We start from the raw sequence: 17,421 nt of genomic DNA on the forward strand, positions 1-17,421 counted from the left end.
TGTATCTTAACTGAGAAGTCTTCAAGTAACCCTGAAAAGAGCAATATACCAAGATTGTGACTCTAAGCAAAATTCCTCCAAGTCTCCACCAATACAATTCACAAGCTATGTGAAAATATACAGAATTTCAAGAGCAATATATTTCTGGAGACACTGGTTTCTGAATAAAATGTAATGCTGCCATTCTGTCTTCTTGTTGTGACCAAGGGTCTCTTTTCTGAAGACCAGGAATATTAACCCCAATGCCCTAACCCAATCCTGAAACGGATATTGCAGCTAATTTCTGACTATGTAAATAGTCTATCCATTTTCATTTTGATGGGCTTTTTTTTTTCTTCCTTTCCTAAAAATGTTATGTAGTCCTACTGCTCACTGTTAAACAGCTTCTGAGTTTCACTACAGAGGTGCTACATGTCAGGGGTGGATGAAGTGATCCTTTTATATCAATTAGCAATTATTCTAAAGTGCTTTGGGGTGAAATGCCACAAAGGATTAGAACTTCAAGGGAAGAATAAGCAGCAGGAGCACATGAACTCATAAATGGCACAGATCCTATTTTATGTAAATTGCCCTAGTAATAAAGAATGAGCAAAAGGTCAGATAAATACAGAAAATGACATATAAGCAGAGTAGTCTCTAAATAGAATGTTTTTTCTAGTTTTCTCAGGCACTAGTGCGTCTCTAGGCCAATAGCTCCCTCATCTGAGCATCTGTAATATTCAGTAATACAACATTCTTGGGTTTTACCACCCTGTGAGTTAATTTTATTCCAGGCTATTATAGTGTGAGCTCATAAAATCCATCACAGGGGAATAAAAATCTTCCCCAGATGTGGAAACAAAACAAAAAGCAAAACAAATAAGCCTTTCTTCTCTTCCCAAGACATGTACGCATTCTCTTCACATACCTAGTCTCAGGAATATCACTATTCCTGTAACAATTTTACATAGGATTAATTACTCTAGACAGCATAAAGAAAAAAATCTAAACTATTCATAAAGGCTGGAACACAAAAATAAAGTCACATAATCATACATACTTAAGCAGTTTTGCAATTTGAGATATTACAGTTCCCTTCTAAAGACTCATTTCCTATTTGTGCATTTTCATACCACAACAAACAATCTTGCATTAGCTTTAAAAGATACATTACAGTGCTTTCTCCAAAACAAAATTAATCACTGATCAAAGTAATAAATTTTTTGTCCTACGAATACATCAGACCTACATTTCATTAAATAGCAGGCAAAAGCTGAAGTGAAAAAACTTGCTGTTCACATCTGGAATTTAAAAGCCGTGGAAATGAAGGAGCATTTACCTAAAACTTAACTAGGGGAAGCAGAAACAAAATATAACTAGCAGGAACACAGCGAGTCACATTTGATTCTAAATTCTTCTTTCACTAGTTCATTCAATATTCCAAATAAAAGTAAAGTATCCTATAAATTAACAATATGGCTTTTTACAGCACCAACAGTTCATGTACAAGCTCTTTTAGTTTGTCTTTACCCGTATACAACTTCTCACTTAACACTGAAAAATGATATGAACTGCACCAACAGTTCATGTACAAGCTCTTTTAGTTTGTCTTTACCCGTATACAACTTCTCACTTAACACTGAAAAATGACACATGAAGAATAAATTACAGTGTTTGCTGGAACATTTAAAAATATCCCCCAAACATGCAACAAAATGCTTCATTAATAGTATGAAAAAAAATTTATCATATTTAATTCTTTACTAATATTTTCTGAGAATTTAGTGCTACAGTAAACAAAAGACCTTAAAAATACCCAAACTCTGTAAAACAAACTCATTTTCTTTTCATTTCAATCAAAAAAATGACCCAATGTCATGTGTCCCATTTAGCACGATTTTTAGACAGTGCATATATACAATTTCTACATCATTAACTCGTCTTCCTATGCTTCCAAATGTCTTGCAGTTCTGCTGGGTAAGCATGAGTTCATTCCTGGTGTTAAAAATGCTACCTTTTGTATGTTGGATATTTTACTTGTTCAGTTATTTAATGCACAGCTACTGTGGCTGAAAAAACAACAACAGCAGCACATAAAAGATCTCAAAACTGTTTCTCCTGTGGATTGAAGTTTATTCTTTTTAGATGGGTAGATTAAAATTGATACCTAAAAAATAAAATTACCTACTCATTTTTATAATAAAATTTTTATATATGTGGTGTATGCTATTTAATTCAACATGACTATGCAATTGCAATACAGTCTTATTACGTTCTGTGTGCACATGAAGCAGGTATGAATGAAACAGCAGAATGAAAAAAAAGAATTAAGTCACAAATGAGATAGAGCAACCTCTCACTAAAGCAAAGAACTGCGAGTCAGCAGAAAAATTTCCCAGCTCTGTCACAGACTAACTATATTACCACAAATAAGAAACTAGTCTTTCTATGCTTTTTCTTACCCATAAATCAGGTAATACTTCTTCCTGGCCTCATAGAGGTGTTATGATGCTTCATTTTTACAAAGCATTCCTGTCTGCACACACCTGTGTAGATGGGACAGTCACTGGATCCAATGATACATGAAGGCAGTAACTAATTTGAAAAAAAAAAAAGAATTCTAGACACTAGAAATTTTAAAACACAGACCTATATTTTTTTTATTCAGTGGTTAACATTGACTTGAGCTGAAACTTGTTGAATGCCAAAGGAACATTAACAGAAAGCATTACAACTACACTGGATATTGGAAAACATTTATGCTAAGCACCTATCAAAATTGGAAGTTAGACACAAAACACTGTTTTCAGCCCTGTTATCAGCACTGCTGCCCAGCTCTGTCCTCTACAGTCAACCAGCTTCTCTCTTCTGCAAATCTACTCAAAACAAAAGGCAATATATTTTCCTGAGAGAGAAGCCCAGAAAAGTCTTTCTGACAGCCCGTGGACAGATTTCAATCACTGTGTCCTCTTTCACCATTTATTCTTAGCTTTTGAAAGGCTCAGGCATTTTGTGGGATCTTCAACAAAATAAGCCAGCCAAATTTCAGAATGAGTCATTTATTAAGACAGATGTATCAAATGAAAGAAACTTACATTTTAAAAGGTGTTCATAATGTCTCCAAACTGCATTCTCTGCTTAGTTACAGCTGAATCAAAAAAGATTTAGACATTTTGTGACACATAAAGCTCACACATACACAGAAGGATTCTAACAGATCATCAGCATCAGACAATTTCTCCCACATTTCCCTCTATAGGTCCATCTTAAATCTAATTATTAAAAGTATTTACATTTCTTAATCTTTGACTTAGATTATAAGTGAACCAATAACCTATATTATTAAGTTACGAAGCCTTCAGACACGCTTGAGTTTGAAAAAGCTTATTTAACTGAAATTGCTTTTGCTCACTTCCTCAATTTCCGCTTTTGATAAGTGGAACTGCTGAAATACAAGAAAGCAAATGCTGCCCAAATTATCAGTGCATTTTATGAAGAAAACTGACTGTGTGATGTGGTATCTATTAGTTTCTGCAACTCTTAATAACAGATTCAACCTTTTAGTTGCATATTTTCCATTAAGTCTTTAAGTGCTCATTAGCTGCAGGTGATATGAACAGAACACCAGGAACAATCCCAAATCCCGACTGGTTCCTTAACTGGCTAAGAGTAACATACATGGTAAAACCAAGCAAAGAAAGAGCTACATGAGATAAAAATTAAGAAATTAAAGAAAAATCAAGGTGCCATTGTGCAGGAAAACAATGTAACAAGAAGGCAATCATTTTATTTACAGGAATTTTTCTCCATTGTCTGAAGGGCAAAGAGACTCTTAAGTTTTTACATTTTACATTTACATACTTAAATACTTGACCTTTTGAATATCAAAAATCTACTCCATGTACCTTGTAGTTGCTATGGCAATTTTTCATTTACGATGGACAAAAAAAACTGAATCACCAACACAGCCTCTGTGTTAAGCAAACAGCACACCTGTAGACTTGATAATTGGGGTTAGAATAACACATCAGATAAGCAAAAACAGAGCTTGGAATTTCTCAAGTCCTCACAGTTACAGATGCTCTTACCTCTGCCCCAGACCCTTTGTTTAATTCTTGTAAATTTTTCCTAATAACCAGGTTTGGTCCCACTACATGCAGCATTTTGCAGTATTAACACTCAAGTGATGCACTGAGATTTGTCTCTCCAAATTAAACCTTTTCTTTCCTGTTATGGCACTGCACTCCTCACCTACTGTGCTATCACATGCAGGCTAAAACCTAGCCTATGAGATCACCAGATTGCCTTTGTTTTTTCTTGTACAGCATCCTGCCCAGAAGACCTACTCTGCTGCCTTTACCCAAAATAGCAGTGCATTTCATTACAACTGCACCGCAGGCTGGGTGTCAGAACTTTCTGAGAAGTAAGCACTGCAGTAAACAAAATACCTTAAAAATACCCCAACTTAATGCTTGTGGGTGTAATGCTGCTGGTGTTCAGTATCCCACACACAAGATGAAGGTAAAGAATGAGAAGGATAATATACGGTAAAAAAATCCATCCTAAACTGAAAAAGCTGCTACATTGCTAGCAGAAAACTCCTTTTTAGGGCTATTGCTCAACTGTTCTGCCTTGTATACTCATAGTTAAGTATCTAAACTGAAGTCCACTTAGAAATATCTGCATTCATGAGTAGGGATACCAATCTCACAGAATTTCTCAGAGAACCATGGTTTAGTGCAGATATTTGTGCTAGCAATTTTAGGTAATAAGTCCTAGCACAGCAGTTTCCTACTTGTATGGTTAAAAACCATTATACTAGGTGCAGGTAGCAGCCTGCACCAGCAAACCCCTCACCTGTTGAGCAAGAAACTACAGCAGCACTGACAAGGCACAAGTATCCTTGTCATGGCTGCCCATTGTAGTGCAAATCCCCAACCACATCACATCTTCCCTGAACTAATCACTGCCAAACCACAGCACGGTTCAGGCTGGCAAGGTTAGGAAGACTCCAAAGCGGGGTAGCTGAAGAAGGAAGGTCATCAAGAAGTTGGAATTGCAAGCAAAATGGAACTGAGGAATTACTGGGACTAGGAAGAGTAGTAGAATAAGTCATAGAGCGAGAGGCAAAGACTGGCTTGACATCTTAATTTTCATAATCTTAGGGTTTATAGATTATTAAGGCTCATCTTTTAACCTAAAACACACAAGAAGAGCCCATGCAGCAGGAAATAAAATCTAAAACACCAATAGGAAGTGGTGGGGTTCTTATTATTCCAGACCAGCCTAATGATTTTGTTTGTAAAACTTATTTACAGCGTTCAAATATTCAAGACCGGCAATACTACACCACTCACACACAGCATTCCCCTCCTCATGACTGCCCAGCTCATGTATCTCAGCAGAAAGGTCAGATCACAGAGAACATCAGACCGACTGCCTTGCATGGGGCTCTTCATGTAGGAGCCCGCCGTGAAACAGCCTCTACTGATGCTTCCAAAGCTAGCAGCACCATATCACCCTACTGTCTGTCAGTAAGTTTGGGAACTGGGCTAAATCCTGATACAATTTGTCAAACAGAGGTTCAACAGCTAGATCATGCTTTAACGAATACATTGATTTAGTGTATATACAATGCCACACAAAATCCTTTATTCAATCTCTTTCTTAGGAAATTACACTAAGCACTCAAGAAACAAAACTACAGAGAGGTACAAAACATGATATCATGAGGGTTTTACAGTTTGTTTTGCTATTAGCAGAGGCAATTGCTACATCTTCCCTTGTCTGTGCAGGTGGGCTTCAACTTTTGCTAGCTATGCTGATATAATGCTTTGTATAGTCAAGAACCTCACACACAGGAAATTCTGGCAGAGCATACAACCCATAAAACTTAAGCAAGCAATGGTGTATGTCCAAAATTATCAACGTACTCATCACCTACATTACTCTAAACTAGGCTGGATGCAGCAAAGCAAACATGCCTTTCTTTTTTTGCCCTCCCCCCTCCTCCTCTTTTTTTTTCCCTTTAGTCTTCCATCCACTCAATCCATTCATCCCACAGAGACATGTTCACAAAGCTGTTTGGGGAAGGAGGGTGGGTCATCTGATTACTGTGGTGTTAACTTAGTTCCAGCTTCAGCTTTACTTCTGCCACAGAGTTCTTGTGTAACTGCCTAAAACCATCCACTGTGTGTTTCTCCCTGCATCAGTTCTTCATCAATTACAGCCCCAATTTGGTTACTGAGAAAACTGCTACCAATTCAACATATTATGCACTGAACACAAACCCGCATGACTTCTCAGGGCAGCTGAGAAGGTGAGACTCCAGAACACTAGGATACTATTCTGCATTCACAAGAAAAAAAAAAAAAATAATAGTAGTTTAATACCAGCACGAAAAACAGCACAGCTAAGAAACATCTCTCTGCAAATACCATATTTCTTTAATTATTATCAGTTCACTTTTTTTTCCTTCTACAAGTTTACAAATGAAGAAGTTTATAAAAGAGTTGTTGAAGAACTAGTTGGTATGCTACATAGATTGATAGTAGGTATTTCCCTTGAACAGAACTTGCTACCTGAAATGAAGTATCAAATATTAGAAATTTAGGACAAAACAATCCCAATTTATGCAGTCAGCAAAACTGCACACACTTCAACCATGTTAACAGAGCCTGGAAAAGAACCACACTTGTACATCTTCAAAGCAGTTCAGAGATGTGAGTAGATGAGAGTAACAAACACTTTTCAATCCACTCCAATTATCTTCCACAGATCACCCTAGCAACAGTTTTCAATTACAACATTTTATATTAATTTAACTGTTTCTTAGATTGCATGCCTGCATGTAGAAACGCATAACACGGAATAAATGTACATATGGCATAACTATAGATGTAATCTTTCATAAACACAAGTCTGGCCTCAAAAGTGATTTATTTCTCTAGATGTTTTCCCTCAGGATCCCTGTTGTCAGCTATTCCACATATGCTTTTTTTCTTCCCCTGTTTCTTAGTCTGGTAAAGTTGGAAGGCAGGGTAACACTGAAAACATTAAAGATTCATTAGGAACATTTTATACATTTTTAAAATCCATCCTTATTAAAAAAAATAAATAAATCAGTCTGATTGATCCAGGGAAAAAGGCAGTGCAGGAGTTTAGTCTGCTTTGCCAACGTGGGCACCTGAAGGCATAGGAAGGTATAGGCAGCGCTGTGCAGGGACGTGGTCCTCAACAGGGCTGATCAGCACAGCGAGACCAGCGTACGAACATGACTGCTTTGCCTGAGGGATCCAAACTGATTTCTTTTAAAGACAGTCAAACTACACCTGTGTGGCACGAAGCACAGCCCAATCCAAATGACTTGGTTTCCTTTATTTTGGTGTGCTTGATCGCTATATGACATTCAGACAACAGATGTCAGACACACATCCAGGTTTTCTCTCAACCTGCCAAGACATTTTTCTATTCCACTCATAATTTGAGGAAGGTTCACTACCTGCTGCATAGATTTCTCATGTTTGTAGCTGATATTTTGTACCTCATACTTGAAAGTTATTATTATTTTAAAGCAGGAATTCATTCTTTATTATGGTTATCCCTCTTCTTTCTTTCCCAATATGTTACTTCAGATCCTAAAGTCAAGAATATCCAGAAATAGCAAATCTTAGTTTTTAAAGCTTAAGACAAAAATAATCCAGACTGGTTTGTTGTTGGTTTTGGGAAATCGGAGTGCTTTTTTTAGGTTTGGGTTGTTTTGGTTCTTGCTTGGGTTTGTTTGGTTTTTTTTCTTGGGGCATGGGGGTGGAGTGTTTTGGTTTGGGCTTTTTAAATTTAAGTTCTTGGATGTATATACCTAAATTTTGCCTACCATAGAGACTAATAAGGCAAAGACAAAGAGAACATCTAGTCAGATCTACGTATTACAGGGCATCCAATTTTTCTTTCCTTTTACCAGCTATTCTCTATTTACATTATTAAAAATGTAACATTTAAATTTATATAGTAAACATTAAAAATGAGACAAAACACTAAGAAAAATAATGTTAATTACAGAGAAGACAAGGTGGCAATTCAGAAATCTGGGCAATTAGAGACTGAATCAGGAAGATAAAGAATGGAAGAATCCCTCAGAAAAAGGGAGAAATTGATGGAAGGCCCAGGGTGGAAAGATCTGACAGTACATTCTCTTTAAATTATGTATAATATGCACGAGGGGGAACTGAGATCTCCCACAGCAATACTCACATAGGCTGCAAAAATGTGTGGAGGATCTTGTTCATTACCTGCTATGACTGTTGAGATGTTGCTACTTTTTATGAAGATATATTTTGATGATGGGTAAAGTAATTCTATCACATACTGTGTATTAATTGCTCTCAAGAGACAGCCCTCTCCTTATTTATATACTGAATTCTCCATACTTCCATAATCCTATCAAAGTGTTACTTGTTCCAAAATCTTCCTCCTTACAAATCAATCAAACCAAAAACTGTGACTGTCAAGTTAGTGACTATGTGCCTCTTATCACAATTCACAGCTGAAAATTTATCTTACAGATTCACAGAATAATTTCAGTTGATCAGGGATCTCAGGAAGTTACGTGGTCCAGTCCTCTGCTCAAAGTGGGGCTAATTTATTTAAATGTATTTAAACTTAATTGATTTAAGGCAAGAACAATTAGATGAGGTTACTCATGGCCTTGTCCAGTCTAATTTTGAGTCTCTCTAAGGACAGAAGTCTCACACATTGTGTCACCCTGTGTTCCAGTGAGAAGTCTTCCATCTTTTCAGGCATTCTGTTCAGAGAAAGTAATTTCTCTGATTCTTTAGGAACCTTCAGAATTTAATAAAACCCTATACAGTAAGAATGAAAGATTATTTTACACTACTAATACACTACTTTATCTAGAAATACTTTACAAACTTGGAAGTTGGGATTTTTTTAAACTATATATGTATAACTATACACATATTCACAGAGTATTAATTTTAAACTTGTGAATATAATATACATATCAGTACCTATCATAGCTATTATGCCACCCTGTTTTCAAAAGATTAAAATTAATCACATCAAGGAATTTTCAAGTAATATAATCATACCTTGTAAAAAACATCATTTGATCCAAGAATCAAGTGAAAGGGAATACTAAACACCTGACATTTACTCTTCATTTGCTCAAATTTATTTTGTTTCATTACAGTGGAGAAGTTACTAAGTCTGAACAACAAATATTTAGAATTTTATATATTAAAAATTCAATCATAAAGCTCCACCAAGTGGAAATCCTTAAAACTACACTAAGCAAATTCATGAACAAAAATTCATGTTATAATTATGTAATACTTACAATTCTAATTATATACAGTGAAGACCAAAGCTGGCTATCCATACCTATCATCCAACATTTTTATCAGTGAATACTAATCACGTTATTGATTGGAGGAAGAATAATTCTTAAATCATTAATGTAGTTCCCCTCTGTTTAGATCTGCTCCATTGAAAACATTAATTTTGTTATATCAAGTATGGACTGTAATGATCTCTAGACACTGATTTGCTACTTCAGAAAAGTCACCCTTCTGACTTGCTGAAATTGCTATGAGCAACCTTAAGTTCCCTTTCTTAATATGCAGCTTTGGTTATTTACACAAATTAAAAGGCATTGCCATCGTAGCTAGCATAAGATTCTTGAACAAATGTAGTTTGTTAAATGGTTTGCTCTCACTATTGAAATATTCATCATCTGTGTAATTTTAACAACCTGATAAAAACTGTTAAAAGCATAGCTGTGCTGCCCAGCAGGTAGTGCCATTTTTAATGAAACCATAACTATCATAAATAAATAATCAGCTCATGAAGTATTCATAATGTACCTCAACTTCCAGAAGAAAATTTGTTTTGGTATGGGACTGCAAAACATGTCACAACTATTCTCATCCAGTAAAAAAATTAACAGAGAGATATTCTAAACCAAAGTTTGTTCTCTGAACATTTGTCCTTGACTTCACTGCACAGAATAAGTATTTTTTACAGAGAATTCAGAGGGATCTAAACTCAGTACATTTGATAGCACAACGCCTCTCACACAGTACAACAGAAGCGTGAACAAGCACCTCCCTTTTGAAGTGACTCCTTTCCTTCTGTATAGAGGCACCTTCCCAACATATCTGTGAGGGCATTTGGCACATGCCAGGAAACTGTTCTTCCGATGCAATGCGGGTCACTGCCTGCATTCAGAGAACACTACAGAAAGTGATCAGCTTGGTAACGTGATCCTGTTTTATACAGCAGAGAATCCAAGACAAGCAACCTAGCCTGTAAAGCCCAAACACCATCAACCTGGAGTGTGTCTATATTAAAATGAGTTCAGAACCCATGTGGGCTTCTGAAGTTAATTTCTGCCACTACTATCACATACTGTGCTTGAGTTTGCAACATGGAGCAGTTCTGGAGCATATCAACGGCATTTCTTGGAGATGAAACAAAGCCAGAAGCTGCACTCCAAATGCTAACAGATATCTAGTCTGCAGGACAGGCTAGAGCTAGTTCAAAGTATCTGAAAACTTATTGCATAGACATCAGGTCCTCAGCACCAATTGATCTGATCTATGGATAGGTGTTATAAATAAGTTCATACCATCCCACCATATTTGCTAACATAAACATCGCTTGTCTCAATCCTGCAGCTCCTGTTTAGTTTTGCATTTCCTTGTTTTTGTTTTGTTTCTCAGCTTTTAGGTTCCCACAATCAAACACTGAGAGAATGTCAACCCTCATTTGAAATAGCTGTTGAGAAACAATTACAAATTCGTTATAAATATATTAAGAAATATAAGGTCTGCTTACCAAAATAAGGATGGGTCAAACAGTCTGTCATTTTGCTATTATTTAACTATTAAAATCATTTTGACACAGTACAAGTGTACTGGAAAAAGGCAGAATGAAATATTACTCCTACTGTGAAAAGGAAATGCTTTCTATACTACCACTCACTAGGCAATGTATGAAACACTAACTACTAGAAGGAAAGATGTTTAAATTTCCAGGACCAGACAGGCCACTCTTTGAAAGATTTACCTTCTCTGGTTTTGGGGGGTTTTTTGTGGGGTTTTTTTTGTTTGTTTTTTTCCCCCCCAGAACAGATTTTTTCTTCTTAGAAGAAATTCTAGAGCTGGAAAAATCCTTATCAGGTTAAAAAGCCTTATCATTACTTAAAAAGGTTAGTGGTAGATGACCCAATTAGCTACAGGCTAGTCAGATTAACATGGATGCAAAGCTGAATCCTGACAAAATAATGTATGCAAACAGAACTAAAGGATAGCAGCATAATTAACAATAATCAACATAGTTACGTGGAAAGTAGAGCTTAAACTTTTTTTTTAATATATTACAAAACCAACTGATAAGGTAATGGGGTTGACACTAACCATGGTCTGTAACAGATGTGACTGCGTGACATTTTCTTTAAAGCGTGACATTTCTATTGTGACATTTGTCACTATATAAAAAACTAATGAGGTTCACCACGATTGAAAACCAGTGAGGAGATATCACAAAAAAAACTGTGTGGAATCATTTATGAGGGACATTTTTAATGATTTCATAGAATTTGGGCCAGTGCTACTATCTTTATCAATGACTGGAAAGAAAATGGGTAAATATCATTTTAGTGGTACCAAACTCTGTATGACAGAAAGCAGTGAATTGAGTGACAGAAGTCAGCTAATGTCACTTAAATTCTAATATAGTCAAATACACATTAATGCTTAAGAACAAAAGATGCAGATCATGTTCAAGATGGCAACCTCACCCACAGCCTAAAAAGCAGGAATAATTACATTATTTGGAGGTAATTATTTGTAAAAAATAGAAAACAAATTCCTAGAGCAAACCCCTGTTTTATATGAATAGCAAGAATACCGAGGAGATACAGCAATGACAGTGAATCAATGCAAAGCAGTAAAACTACACCTTGTACAGTGCTGCCCTAACAACTATCTCTAAGTTTCAAAAGGTCCAGAAGAATCTCACAGCAAGTTAGCCACAGTGGGAAAGATTACTTCCACCAGTAAGTCTAAAAAAGGCTCTAATCAATTTTCTAAAAGGTGGTGAGGAAGAGAGCTCGTCAGAAACCAGCAGATACTTGCATGGGGAAGAGACTTCTAACTAGCAATGGATCTTTAACCCAGAAACAAAAGACCTCAGATGCAGTCACTGAAAGCCAAAGCTAGAAAAACTCAGACTAAAAGAGAAGAATAATTTATCAGTGGCAGTGATTAATTATTGGAACAATATACCCAGGATTCTCCATCACCAGAAATATTTGTGTAGCATCAGAATTTTTTCCAAATAGAGCTGCTATAGCTCGGGCAGGACTTACAAGTTCCATGATGATTTAACAACCAAAAATGCCTGTTCCCAGTGACACAGGTCAAGTCATTTGAACTGAAGGGTCCCATGGGTATTTAGAAACGCAAGCATCTATGACAACACCCTAGTCAAGAACTGAATTTCTCACTACTTACACATACCTTTGTGTGTGTAAGCAGTAGCAATACAGCACCTCTGATACATTTCACTAGGCTGATAATTGAAATGCCAGAAAAATATGGTTTATTCATGCTCATCGATGCACTCAAAATAATTTGCAAAGAGAAAAAGCATGAGGCTGAGTGATCAGAATAATGGCTGTGCATCTATAGTGTTCATACAGGTTTCTGTTACTCTTTTCACTCATTTGAATCAATCTGAATCATTTCTGCTTACCTGTGAGGAATATTTTTTCAAGCATTATACCTTGTTCTGTGGGAACATCCTCTCTTTATTTTGTTTCATGGGAATAGAGTGTTATGATCATGAATTAGCACTACGATGAAACAATAGCCTTCAAAGAAACTGCAGTTGTTACATTCAAAATAAAAATTCTTTGTGGAGTGCTAGGTTTTAAAACAAGTCTTTGTGACTGCTCTGGCACATAGTTCCAGCCTAATAAAAGTAATTTCTTACCATTAGCAGTTCATGCAGTTGACTTAATGCCAGTAAGTGAAAAAAACCTACTACACAGAGCCGTATTAGTCAGCCACATTTCACCAATACTCCTTGAGACGCTGTCAATGGCACCAAAGTGAAACATTAGTCAAGGCCAAGCAGTTATCACAAAATACACTGTTATTCACAGTAATGGCTGTTTGGAAGGCAGTATCACTTCTGCAGAACTCCTGAACTGCATTAGTGCACATAAACCTTGTGTAATATACAAATTACTATTCTTTCCAGCACTTAAAGCACCTAATTGCAGAATTCCCAATTTATCCATTCCTAAACTGTGCTTTTGTTTTGAACTGTTTATCCTAGCAAATATGAAGGCGACCTGTACTCGCTGGCCACATGGCATCAGACTGCCAATATTTTCTCTTTAACTGCATTAAGTGAAGCAAAACACAAGTTAAATACTCTTTTTTCCATATAATCAGTTAAAGTATCTGCAACACAAAGTTATGCAATTGCCTCATCCTATGTGCCATATCCTCTTCCCTTTACCCTCTCAAACTGCCACCTACGCTATGTTTATCCAGCTGGTTTAGGAACATCAGAAGCATTTCAGGTAAGCAAGGCTGTGGGTTGGCCTCCAGTTCCACAGCAGCTGGTTTGTTGTTTCATGTAAATTCACAGGTGATTTTTCCAATCAGACAGAATGAAGGGCAATGCCCAGTTTATTATTACTGTGCTCAAACACTGCAAAAGGCATTGTCGATAGCTTTGCCAACCCCCTGTGGTTTTTTCATTGGCAGAGTTAGCAAATGGCTAAGCATGACCAAACCTCCAGCACTGAGACATGCTGAGCACTTACTTGGCATTTTGGAATTAAAATAATGTAATAAAAAAACCTCCAAACAATGTAACACTATGAAAGTTTTATATAAAGGAACATTTGGAAAGAAAAAAAATTAGTCTACAGCAAGAAAGGCAAACAAACAACTCACTGTTTTTTCATACAATTCAACTTCTGCAGAATGTAACTTCACCAGAAAATATGGGTTTTAATTTTTTCCTACCCTATTACATAGTATTTGGAAGTTTTAAAATTAAACTGTCAAAAATTAAGAAGTGTAGAACATCTAAAAATCATGCTTAAAATCCAACCCAAGCTTCCTAAGAAGGCCTATTTTACAGAGCTATTGTAAAGAAAGCCATTGAGTCTATGAAAAGAGAAATGACTTTACGTGTGCTTCAGCTGCACCTACTGAACTGTGTTTAAACTTAGTAGTTGACTACAGGATTCCTGGTTCTGTGCTTCCCTCCTCCCAGACGGCTAATCCTGTCTCCTTTGACCTGTCCCTTTGCCCCATTATTCGGTGGTGTCTGTGCGGAACGACCCCCCCTTGCCCTGGCAATCATCTCTGAGTGTTTACAAGAGGGCAAAACCCCTTCAATTCTCCTCTACAGGCCTTGAGGAGACAGGGTTAGGCAACAGTTTCTTAATGCATTTCATCACATTCTTCCTTAGACAAGGAAGTAGTTTCATGGTTTTAAAATCAAATAATGTATTTCTATATATCTTTCACTTCCTCTCCCACTATCTCCCAGATAGGCTCTCTCCTTAATAGTAAATCTGTCACTAAACAAAAAAAACCAAAACATAGTATGTGAAGGAGAGATTCCTGAACTCACCTCACACAATAAAGGCAAATATCTCCAGAAAAACTGACCAGAAGTTCACTTTTGTCAGGTTTATGCAATATGGTAAATAAAACCTTTTATTCCAGCTACCAGCAAAGGTTGTGATTTTAGCTTATGGACACGTATTTCAGAAGAAAAAAGTAAGCAACAACAGCAAATGGAGGTAGTCTTCAGGAGAATAATCTAGTGAATATCTTTACTCCAAGCATTGGAGAAACTGTTCCTCAAAGCCTAGGTTTCTGAAAGCTTTGTTTACTCCACTTTGGACATTACTCTTACCCAAATTATTCCTGATTTAATCTGATGAAAACATAAATGGAGCACAGGATATGAAACAGGCAAGCAATTCTCTCTGTATTCCATTCAGTAAATTTTATAGGTGTTGCAGTTCAAAACCACCTAAAAAATCCCAATAAACTTGCTGCTTCTACGTGCACCTAATGTGCCTATGCTTTGTGTAATATAGTTTACAGAGTTTAAGGAGCTGTGAACTCTGTATATATAAGGGGTGAATACCATACTGCATACAGCCATCCAGCATGCAATCTATAAATAATGCTACAGATATTTGACTCAATGTAAAACAATTTTTTTTCAGGTTTTCTTTAATCCATAAAGTAAAAGCCAGTTCATATAACAACTATTTTCACCAGCAGAAAATAGCTGCATCATTAGAACACCCTCAGTTGGAATGAGAGCAGGCTAATGGGAAGTGTACTTCAGGAGTAATCCTGGCTTCTAAATGTCACCCCTGCAAGAACACAATGAACCTGCTGTCCTGCAAAGGCCTCAACACAATATCGTGTGCTTTCATGTTGTTTCCCAGAAACTTTGAGGCATATGATCTGAAGAAAGCTGTTCGTCTGATTTTTCAGACATAATATCAAAGACAAATATGTATTTTAAGCCTTCCATCTCCCCTCAAAACGGCCACTAATCAGTTTGCACTTTTGAAAGCCTTATGGAACATGAGTGCTACTTACAGCAACGTGCAGTATCCATAGCAAGTCAGGGAATTCATTATTGGTGCAATTCCAGTCACAAAAATATTGGCGTTTGTGGCATTGTTTTAAAGCAAAATGTCTGCCATTTCACATTCAGAAGTCAACACCGTTATTAAAAAAAAATAAACAAGTTGTTCAGTTTCTCTCCAAAACAGTATAAACCCAATGAAGCATTGAATGCGTCTTCTTTCGTAACATCTATTCCACTCTGAGTACACATACTTAGGGCTGACTTTCAAGTCCCAGTCCAGGTTCTCAAAGTCTGACTTTTTTTTTTTCATTCAAAATATAAAGCAGGTCAGGCTCTTAACTCTTTCTTTTATAATACTAGTAAAGACCAAAATGGTTAGCTGGAATGGCAACCTAAAATTTCGTTTACCTCTTGTACCAGGTTATACCTGTACAGAATTTCATGTCACTTTTGATTTTTTTTCTTAAATACCACTCAACAGCATTCAGATTGCAAACTGACCTTTATCTTTACACTAATAGCTTTTCTTATCAGCAGCAAAATCACTACATCTTCTACACAGCTGATCTGTCACTGCAGTTGGAATAATCTTTTACCCTAACGCTTGGTGCTGACTATTAATAAATTAAGAACTAACAGCAAAATAATTACCCTTTCACCTAGGAAAACACTGGTGGCCACCACAGAACGCTCCCTCACTGACACGGTGTTTTGCCCTGTATAATTGATGCAAATGTGTAACAGAATACTGTTATGTTCTCTGCACTAGCTGTCACTTTCACACACATACTATTTGTCTCCATACTATGGCAGATGCAACAGTCTATTGCAAGGTGGGGGTTTTTTTTGTTTATTAGAAACAACTCTAACATAAAACTATTTCTTTATTGCGGCAAGATAAACTTTTCAAAAGATTACAGATACTAGTGGTGTTTAACACTATCTTACATTTCACTTCCAGATAGATTTGAACCTGCCAACAAAAGCCAAAAAATATTTACTTCCAGCTCGCATATACAATGTGTTCAACTGAAAATTGGCAAATCTTTCTTATCTGTTAGCAGCAAATGCATCGTAAATTATGGTGCCTAGAAAAATTCAGCATTTCACCTTGCATAAGCATATAATTCATAGAATACTGCAGATGAAGGAGCAGAGATCTCTCTTCTCCACTACCAATAAATTAACCTCCAGCTTTGTTTTATACATCTGCCAGCACAGTGGTGAACTGAGGTGTTGCAGGCACCATTGTGATGGACTAAGGCAATGCTAAGGTCTGTTGCTTTACCTCATCAATCTGGAACCCGAATGGAGCTTTCCCTGAAGGTTGCCTCCAAACACATTCCTGAGGAGCACTGACTGGTGACCAGAGCGGCTGGCTGGAAAAAAAACAAGTTGTGCAGCACAGTAACAGTGTTAACAGCTCTTCACCAAGACACGCTACCTCTTTAAGGAAGCCTTTTCACCAGTAGTGAGTAAGGGGCTGACCTGTCCCCACAGCAGATCAAATATTCTGAAAGCAAGGCTTGAGATTTTTTTTTTTTTAAAATTAACAATGTAGTATTTTCACATGGTATTTCCCCCCCTTTAAATTAGCAATATATTTCCCTCCTCCCCAGTGTATCGTTCTTACACTAATCAAAGTAAAGAATCAGAGTATAGACGTGGGGTAATGCAACCATTGAAGCTGCTTGCTCACTTTCTTAATATATGCAGTAGAAAATGCCATGAAAGGATATTCCTTCCACAGCATTTAAGACACCAGATAGAGCTAGCTAG

Source organism: Calidris pugnax, unplaced genomic scaffold, assembly GCF_001431845.1.
Source record: "Calidris pugnax isolate Ruff unplaced genomic scaffold, ASM143184v1 scaffold177, whole genome shotgun sequence".
Classification (NCBI taxonomy): Eukaryota; Metazoa; Chordata; class Aves; order Charadriiformes; family Scolopacidae; genus Calidris; species Calidris pugnax.